Here is an 8,804-nt window from a genome sequence, read left to right as displayed (position 1 = left end):
AGGATGTGTTCTAGCAATAAAAAGTAAATACACCCAGAAAGAGGAAGACATGAGACTCAGGAAGAGTGGGCCCTACCCAAGGCAGCAGGAGGACCATGAGTTTGCAGGGTTAGAAAGCAACCTGTCCAGAAGGAAGAAGGAGAATGGATGGGTCAGAAAGAGGAAATGGGGGATTTGATAGACTCTTAGTAATTTGAAAAAAAGGAAGATATAATAAAGTGTATGAAAGAAAAAAATGCAATTAAAAACTCCAGGAAAAGCAAAAATTTGTAAGAAAATCATGGTCCAAATACAAATCAAACTAAAATGTGGCAATGTTTTGAGTGTTTGACAGAGCTTAGAAAAGAGAATCAGGTTGACTGTGATGCTAGGAAACGTCTCCTACCAGTGACCCAGGGGTCCTGACACTGGATTTTAAGAGAAGAAATGGAATCCTAAGATATTACTTGACTCATTAATGGATAATATTTACATAGTCACAATAGTATAAATGTCCTTTCTTGAATATCAGTTTTTAGAGTCAAACTGTGGCCAAAGCACAGAGGTATTGGCTGTGACTGAAGATCAGAATATAAATACTAGCAACCTTGACAATGTGAAAATAAAAGTGTAGCCGGAAGAAAGGAGGAACAAAGGGCAGGGGTGCAAAGTAGGGAGCCAAGAAATATTCTTTAAAATAAATGATGGTTTAACAGTAGTGAACAAGAAATGGTTTAAAGTAAATTATTTACATACCATTTAAAGTTTCAAAGGTTAAGAGTTGGAAGATTTAAAAATAATTATTTAAGTTCCAAGCATTGGAAGAATAACAGGAAAAGAGATAGACTAAGAAAGCTAAATTCCCATCTTTCAGATCATGGGGTTGATATTGTGTAAAGATGATAAACCGAGAAACAGAAAGAAAAGCAAATTAGCTAGACTTATCGAGCTACCCACCAGAGAGTCAGAAAGACAAACTATTTTTTTAAAAAGTTGTTTTTCCCAGGTGGGATGGGTGGCTGGGGTTGGGTGGAAAAGGTAGAAGCCTTGCTTTTTATCACAGCCTCTTCTGTACCATTTGTTACTATGTAGGCATAGTGTTGTTTAATAGGAAAAAGAAGGGTTCCAGATATTCTAAAGGAAACGACTCAAGTGGGTTCAAGGCTCCCTGTCTGCCATCTGGCTGCCATTTAAACAATTTCCCTTTGTGTTGAGATCCCAGCTTTGCTTCCTGACAGTTCTATGATTTAGGCATGTCACTTCTCTCAGCCTTAGTTTTATCTCCTGTAAAAGGGGAACAATACCCTTGCCTAGTCAGGTAGTGTAGACTACATCATGATGTATAACTATCCCTGTGCCTTCCTTCTTCCCTCCCTGCCTCCCCTCCTCCCTCCTGACATCCTAGGGACCTGTTTGGAACCTGAGGTGTAAGACTACTTTAAAAATTCAATAGAAAAAAAAAAAAAGGCCTCAGTCCCTGAGAAACATTCTTTACTGCACAGCGGTGAACGGACGTTTTGCCTCGGTGTTGCTCTTGCCTTCCAAGGAATGGTCTGGACCAGCTGGTGTGTGCGCTCATACCTCTGTGTGTGTGTGTGTGTGTGTGTGTGTGTGTGTGTGTGTGTGTGTATCACAGCCTAGTGGTCCCTATTTAATACTTGGGAAGGGGGTGTCAGCTGGAGGCTGACGCACTGCAAGCTTCTCACTGAAAACGAAGGGCAAGGGGGTGACTGCTTAATGACTAGATGTTAAATGTTCCAAACAATTTATACATTTAGAATCCTAAGTTTTCAAAACTCAGCCCGCCGCGCGGTTCTGCAGATCTTGTTTATAACACATTTGGCTAAAATTATCTCAGTGCATACTGCACCTCCTATAGCACAGATGCTCCGGAACCTGCAGCTCTGTTTTGATCCCAGATATTCGTGCTGAAGCTATTTGTGTTCGCCGTAAATGAAACACGAAACCGAGGAACAGTGGCTCTGCTGGTTTTTATAAATATATGCCTCATCTTCACGGCGGGCACTGAGGTTCAAGTTTTATTTATGTGTGTTTTTGCCTCCTGGTGCCCTCAGGGGCTTGTTTTCCCACGTGCCTACAGGGGCTGCTGCCTGTGCGGGGAGAACAGGCAGGACGGAACGGAGCCTCCTTCCTGAGGACTGTCCTCGTCCTTGTCCTGGAAGGCAGCTCAGAGGAGGGCAAAGATCATGGGCTTTGGACTCTGCCACTACTTTTGGCAATTCTTCCCCCCCTCCTGAGCGTTACCTTCCTCATCTATGAAATGGGGACAGTATTATTTCCCACCCACAGGGTCGTTGTGAGGAGTCTATGAAATGCTCATTAGATGTTAGTTCATTCATTCAGGGCTATTTACTGAGCAGATCCGGGATGCTTAAGCCCTGCTCTATATTAGATCACGTGAAGAGCTTTAAACAGGCCAGACGTGCAAGGCCCCCCTCAGATCAAATATGTCAGAATCTCAGGGCAAGGGGACCCTGGCATCAGCTTTTTAAATTCCCCAGTGTTTGAGAATCACTGACCTAGATAAGTGTTTCCCAAACTTTCATGTGCACACAAGTTCCCTGGGATTTGTTAAAATACAGATTGTGGTAGAGTAGGTTGGGGGACTGGGGCAGGGCCAGTAAGAGCCGCATTTCCAACAAGTGCATGGGTGATACTGATGCTGCCACGCTTGAATAACAAGGTTTAGGCACTGTCAGGTCCTGTGTGTACCAAGTTAGGCTGGGCAGAGGTAGTTACTGCCTACGTAGATCTTACAAGGATTACAGACAATTAAATAGACGATGACCATGATAAAGGTTACAACAAGAGAAGTACAGGGCCCTGTGGGAGTGCATAGGGGACCATCAGATCAGTCTCTGGGAGTGGAGGTGGGAGGGCAGCAGGAATGACTTCCTGGAGCAAGCTACGTGTTAGCCAGAAGAAAGAGGAGGGTTGCTGGGGAGACTGACGCAGGCAGACAGAATAGCATGTGCAAAGGGTCAGAGGCAAGAGAGGGGAGAAAGGGCTAGTGGTTCAGCGTGACTGGAATTTCCAGGTGAAGCTGGATCTGTACACAGGGCCCAGATCAGGAAGCAGCTTACTGACCCCTAAGGTTAAAGCGCTTGACCTTTATCCAAAAGGAATGGATGGGGAAAACAGTGAAAAGCTTAAGGTGGGGAGAGAGCAATCAGCTTTGCCTTGTAGAATTATCAGTCATCCCACTGGCTCCAGCTTCTCACCAAACCCCATCAGCAAAGCATCTCTGCAGAATACAACTGGATTACCAGCAATCAATGAGGAGGGCAGTCAAAGCCCCTGCTATACACACAGCTCAGGGCTAGCTGCTGTTCTGCGAGGTGAAGATAACCCCGACCTCATCTCCATCTGCTGAAAGCTCTCGACCTGTGTGTGTTTAGGGTGAGGGGTGGTAGAGACAGACACCCGGAGGATATGAATATAAAGTGAATTCCAATAGATTCAGGGAGAGGAGTATGAAGAGTGATGGGAATAAAAGGGGCAGAGGGAGGTTCTGAGAGGTCTTCTGAGAGGAGGAGAAGTTTTGGAGGCTGGTAAGAGGTCAGGGAAGAAAGGAAAGGGACTGCTGTGGGGCATGCTGACAGAATGGTAACCATTGGTGACCATCAGTATAGGGCAGGGACCAACTACTGATTCCCAGCACCTGGCACTCAATAAATGTTTGTTGAGTGAATGTTGAAGGTAGGGTGGTGTCATGGACTGAATATTTGTGTCTCCCCAATATTCATATGTTGAAATTCCTATCCCCAATGTATTTGGAGGTGGGGCCTTTGGGTGGTAATTGAGGTTAGATGAGGTCATGAGGGTGGGGCTCTCATAAAGGGATTAGTGTCTTTATAAGAAGAGACACCAGAGGGCTCTCTCTCTCTCCCTCTCCCTCCCCTCCCCTCCTCCCTGCCTACCCTTCCCTGGCTACATGAGGCCACAGTGAGAAGGCCATCTGTAAGCCAGGAAGAGAGCTCTCACGAGGAATCAAATCAACTGGCACCTTGATCTTGGGCTTCCCAGCCTCTGGAACAGTGAAAAAGTAATTTCTGTTGTTTGAGCCACCCAGTTTACGGTCTTTTGTTATGGCCACTCAGGCTGACTAAGCTGGGGGAGTCTGAGTGTGACGGGTCTGGCTGTATTGGTTTGGTTTGTTCTGCTGGCATTTTCTTCAGATACTGTAACACTTCTGTTTGGTTGGTAAATAGTTGCTGGCCCAAATCCCTGGACAGCAACCACTGCCACTTCTGACACCAGGCCACCCTGGCTCCCCCTGGAACAGCTGGATCTTTCTATCCTCAAGCAACTAAAGGGTTAATGTCCTGAATACCAGGTGATCTTTGAGACCCTACTCCAGGGCCAATGTCACTGATTGTTAGGGCCACATGGTCCAACTGTTACGTATTTGGAATCTCACTTTTGGCTGCTAGCAACAGAAAGCACCTCTGGGAGACCCAAGTCCAAGTGAAGGTGAGTTGGAGGACCTGGCTGGCTCCCTGAGGGCAAGGGTTGGGTGCAGACAGAACCAGGGCCTGAAGCCCCTGGTAGCCAGCCCAGGAAATGAGCTCTGTCTCATGCCCCACTTCTCTCTGTGCTTCTCTGTCTGCTCTCTCTGACACCTGACTTTTCCTTCTCCTGGGTCCACATGGCAGGGCATGGCCAACAAGGCCTCTTAAGTTTATGCGTCCTAAGGGTCAGCCATCCAAAGAGCCTGACCTCTCATCTATTTCAGGGCCCAAATTCCAGGGACGGCCTCTGATTGATCCAGCTTGAGTCACGTGCCCACCACTGGGCCAATCAACTGTGGCTCAGGGTGGGGTCATGCTGCCTAATATAGTTGCTTATGCTGTAATCCTCCGGATGAAATGTGCATTTGTGTTGGGAACGTGAGATTAAGGGGAGGTTTCCAAAAGAGGACAGGGGTCCCCGAAATGGGAAGAGGCTGGGCAGCCAAATAGTAAGTGTCCACTAGACTAAACTAAGGAATGTGGGCTTTGTAAATAGGCCATGGGAAGCCATGGAAGGTTTTAGAGGCATAGCACCGTCTGAATGAGGAAAGATTATTCTCATAGGTATGCAGAAGAAGAAGGAGCAGAGAGGGACCAGTGGAGGCCACTACCGTTTTCCAGGACAGAAGTGATGAGGACCTGCATTAAAGGGTAACAAAGCAAGAAGAAGAGGTGTGGGATGCAGGAAATCAATGGAGAATGAGTGACAGGAAGGAGTCAGGATGAATCCTGTCTGTGGTCTCGGTGACTTAGGACCCATTCATTGTTTGGGAGTCATTCCTGTGGTGGGTGATGGGTCTGAACCCTGGTGAAGGCCAATATTTCACACTTGGAATCCACCTGAATCCCTTCCCAGGGTAGTTAAAGAGAAGAGGAGATCTGAGATTAATCCTCAATACAAGGAGAAAGCAGTTGGTATGATCTTATTAATCTCGTGAAGGGAATATGGGCCTGACGTTTTCACAGCCAAGAGGCTCAAGGAGGTTCTCAAAGGCTGCATAGCTTCTGTATCAAGAGCTGGAAAACTACTCTTGTAAATACAGTTGGGTTTTTTTTTGTTTGTCTTTGTTACTGCTAGGTTTTTTTTCTTTTAAAAAAGTTATTTATTTATTTGTATTTACTTTTGGCTGCATTGGGTCTTCGTTGAGGTGTGCGGGCTTCTCATTGCCGTGGCTTCTCTTGTTGCGGAGCACGGGCTCTAGGTGCGCGGGCTTCAGTAGTCGTGGCGCACGGGCTTAGTTGCTCCGTGGCACGTGGAATCTTCCCGGACCAGGGCTCAAACCCGTGTCCTCTGCATTGGCAGGCGGATTCTTAACCACTGCATCACCAGGGAAGTCCAATACAGTTTTATTTGAACACAACCCCACTCATTCATTTACAGATTGTTTTGCCTGCAAAGCCCCAGATATTTACTCCCTGCTCGTTACAGAGAAGGTTTTCTGACTCCTGTTCCATATCAGTGGATCCTAGCTCCCTCTCGCTGCCACTGTCACCCAGCCCCAGAGACCAAGGACCACAAATCTCTTGCTCCACAGAGTGAGACCGAGACAGCCTCCGAGATGCACAGGTTAAAACCTGTTTTTAATTCAAAAGTGTGAGTCCTGGTTTACCAGGGCCCACCTGTCAGTTCTGAAGTCACTACTGGGTTGTATCCCCGGAGGCCTGGGGAGTCCTCGCACAGATAGGATGCCCGGTGTCCCCAGCTGAGCCAGCATTCCAGCAGCGCCTGGATCAGACTCTGCTCCCTGCGCTTTCTCTTCCCTTGGAGAGTAGATGTCAAAGAATTCACAGGAAAGCTGAGGCTGATTATGAAGTTGCAGAATGAGATGGCAGAGAGAAAATGCTGACAATCTGACTGTGAGGGCCAGGCGAGGAGGGGAGGGGCAGCCAGAGACATCAGCGCGAACACCCCGGGCGCGCTACCCAGCCCAGCCAGGACGGAAGGAGGAGAGTAATTAAGGAGGACCCGGGGGAGCACGACAGGGTAGGAACGAGGGTTTGAAGGTCTGAAGGCTGGGGGGAAAGGTCAGAGCTTGTGAAAAATGTTTAGAACAGAACCAAAGGGTTTAGGTTCAGGTTTGGGTCTGGGGAGAGAGACATGAGGTAGAGACTCACTACTGGGTGCGAGTATAATGCTAACGGAAAACAGAACATTCTGTTTTTTCCCCTCCCCCTCATGAAGGAGAATGTTCTCAGAGAGAAGGAAGAGCTCATCCTAACGGGAGTGGCTCTTATGAACCAGGCGCGCATCAGGCATCCAGCATCAGTCTTCTGTTATTTTAGAGTTTTTGTTGCTGTAACACATCCGTACAGAAAACTGCACAAATAATAAGTGTACGGCTCAGCGGCTTCTCACAAATTGAACACACCCATGTGATCCGCCCCCGTTTTGTCCCCTTTCCAGTCACTGTCTCCCCCAAGGGTAGTCACTACCCTGACTTCTAATGCCCTAGATTGGTTCTGCTTCTTTTTGAACTTCCTGTAAATGGAATCACAAAGTACGTTCACTTTTGTGTCAGGCTTCTTTCACTTGATTTTGCGAGACTCATACACGCTGGTGCCTGCAATTCTAGACGGTTCTTTTCCATTGCTGTATTGTGTGAATATACCACAATGTGTGTATCCAATCTAGTCTTTTTTCCCCTTCTATTCTACAGTCCACGTTCAATCGGGATTAAATTTTTTTGAGTAAGAAAAAGGTATGAAAGAGAATGTCCTTGTGTTAGTTCAGAAAAAAAGTATGTATGTGTGTGTGTATATCGAGAAAGAGAAAGAGAAGGAGAAAAAGGGGAGAGAGTGGGAATCCATTCTATTCTGATGGACGTTTGTGTAGTTTCCAGTTTGGGCTGTTACGAATAGCTGTGCTGTGGACATTCTATAATTGTGCTTTGATGGAAACGTGTATGCATTTCTGTGGGAGATACTTAGAAGTGGAGTTGCTGGACATGGGGTGGGTGTAGGCTTAGCTTTAATTGATACTGATTAGGAAAAATTCTTATTCACATTTTATAAACAAGGGGACTGAGGCTCAGAGAGAAGTGATTCACCCGAGGATGCCCAGGTTCCTGTCATCTCCTCCCACACTATCAGCCTTTGGAGAGGTCTCTAGTGATGTGCTATGGGGCTCTATATTGTTAACGAGCATTTTCAGACAATTGAATAGACTTGTCAAAGACACCAAAATAATGGATCTGTGCTGACGTGAAGCTGGAAGGGATGGTGCAAGTGCTGGGACTTTAAAAAGTGTCACGGATTTTACTTGAAAAGGAGCTGCCAGTCACACGGGGTGAGGTCTAGGCTGTGACAAGACCAAGGCTGGGGGAAGGGGTGGTGGGTGTCCATCTGGGGGTGGAGTCAAGGGATCAGGCCTGTGCAGTTGCTGGGAGTATGAACAGAGGGTGGAGAAGAGGTGGGACCAGGAACCAGGAAACCAGAAAAGGCCACAAGAGGCAGTGACGTGGGGAGCAGGTGCTGGGCAGTGGCTTTGCTTCTCGTTTCTGAGGGTGTCTGGCCACGAGGGTGGCTTTAGCGTCAAGTGCTCATCTGTCTGATCAGCCTATGTGGGACCTTCCAAGGTGGGCTGGATGTGCTGTGTGCGTGTACAGGGTTGGTAGGGGGGTTGGCGGATGGTCTTATGCGGTGTGTGATCTCTGAGTGTGTGCATCCAGGGTGGCTAAGTGTGCGTGAGCAAGTGAAGTGGGACTTCTGACTTTCTCCTAACCAATAGAACACGGCAAAGGTAATGGGATGTCACTCCTATGATTAGGTACATACACATGATACACACCACACACACACACACACACTGCTCCATCTCGCTAACACAAACCTGTGCTGGCTGGATGAGTTAAGTGGACATGTTGAGGGAGCCCGTGAGACAAGGAGCTGCAGGCAGCAAACAGCTGGGGCCCTCCGTCATAGGCCGCCAAGAAATGCATGCTGCCAACAACCTGAATGAGTGTGGAGAGGGGTTTCCACCCACTTGAGCCTCCAGATGAGAATACAGCCCAGCAGCCACCTTCTCTGCTGCCTTCTGAGACCTGGAGTTAAGCCATGCCAGACTCCCAACTCGCAGAAACTGTGAGATAATAAATATCATTGTTTTAGGCAGCTGTCTGTGGGCATTTGTTATGTGGCGAGAGAACGTCAATACAGCTGAGTGTGTTTGAGGTGTGGGTCACTCAGGGGCTTTGTGAGCTTGGGTGTGGATTTGGATGGCATGTGTTGGAGAGTGTGTGTGTGTGTTTGAGTGTGCATCTCGGTGTGTGGATGTTTGGGTCCATGTGTGTGGGA

This window comes from Grampus griseus (genome assembly GCF_964374135.1).
Source record: "Grampus griseus genome assembly, chromosome: 6".
Taxonomy (NCBI): domain Eukaryota; kingdom Metazoa; phylum Chordata; class Mammalia; order Artiodactyla; family Delphinidae; genus Grampus; species Grampus griseus.
The sequence above is the reverse complement of the archived record's forward strand: the minus strand, read 5'-3'. Positions refer to the sequence as shown.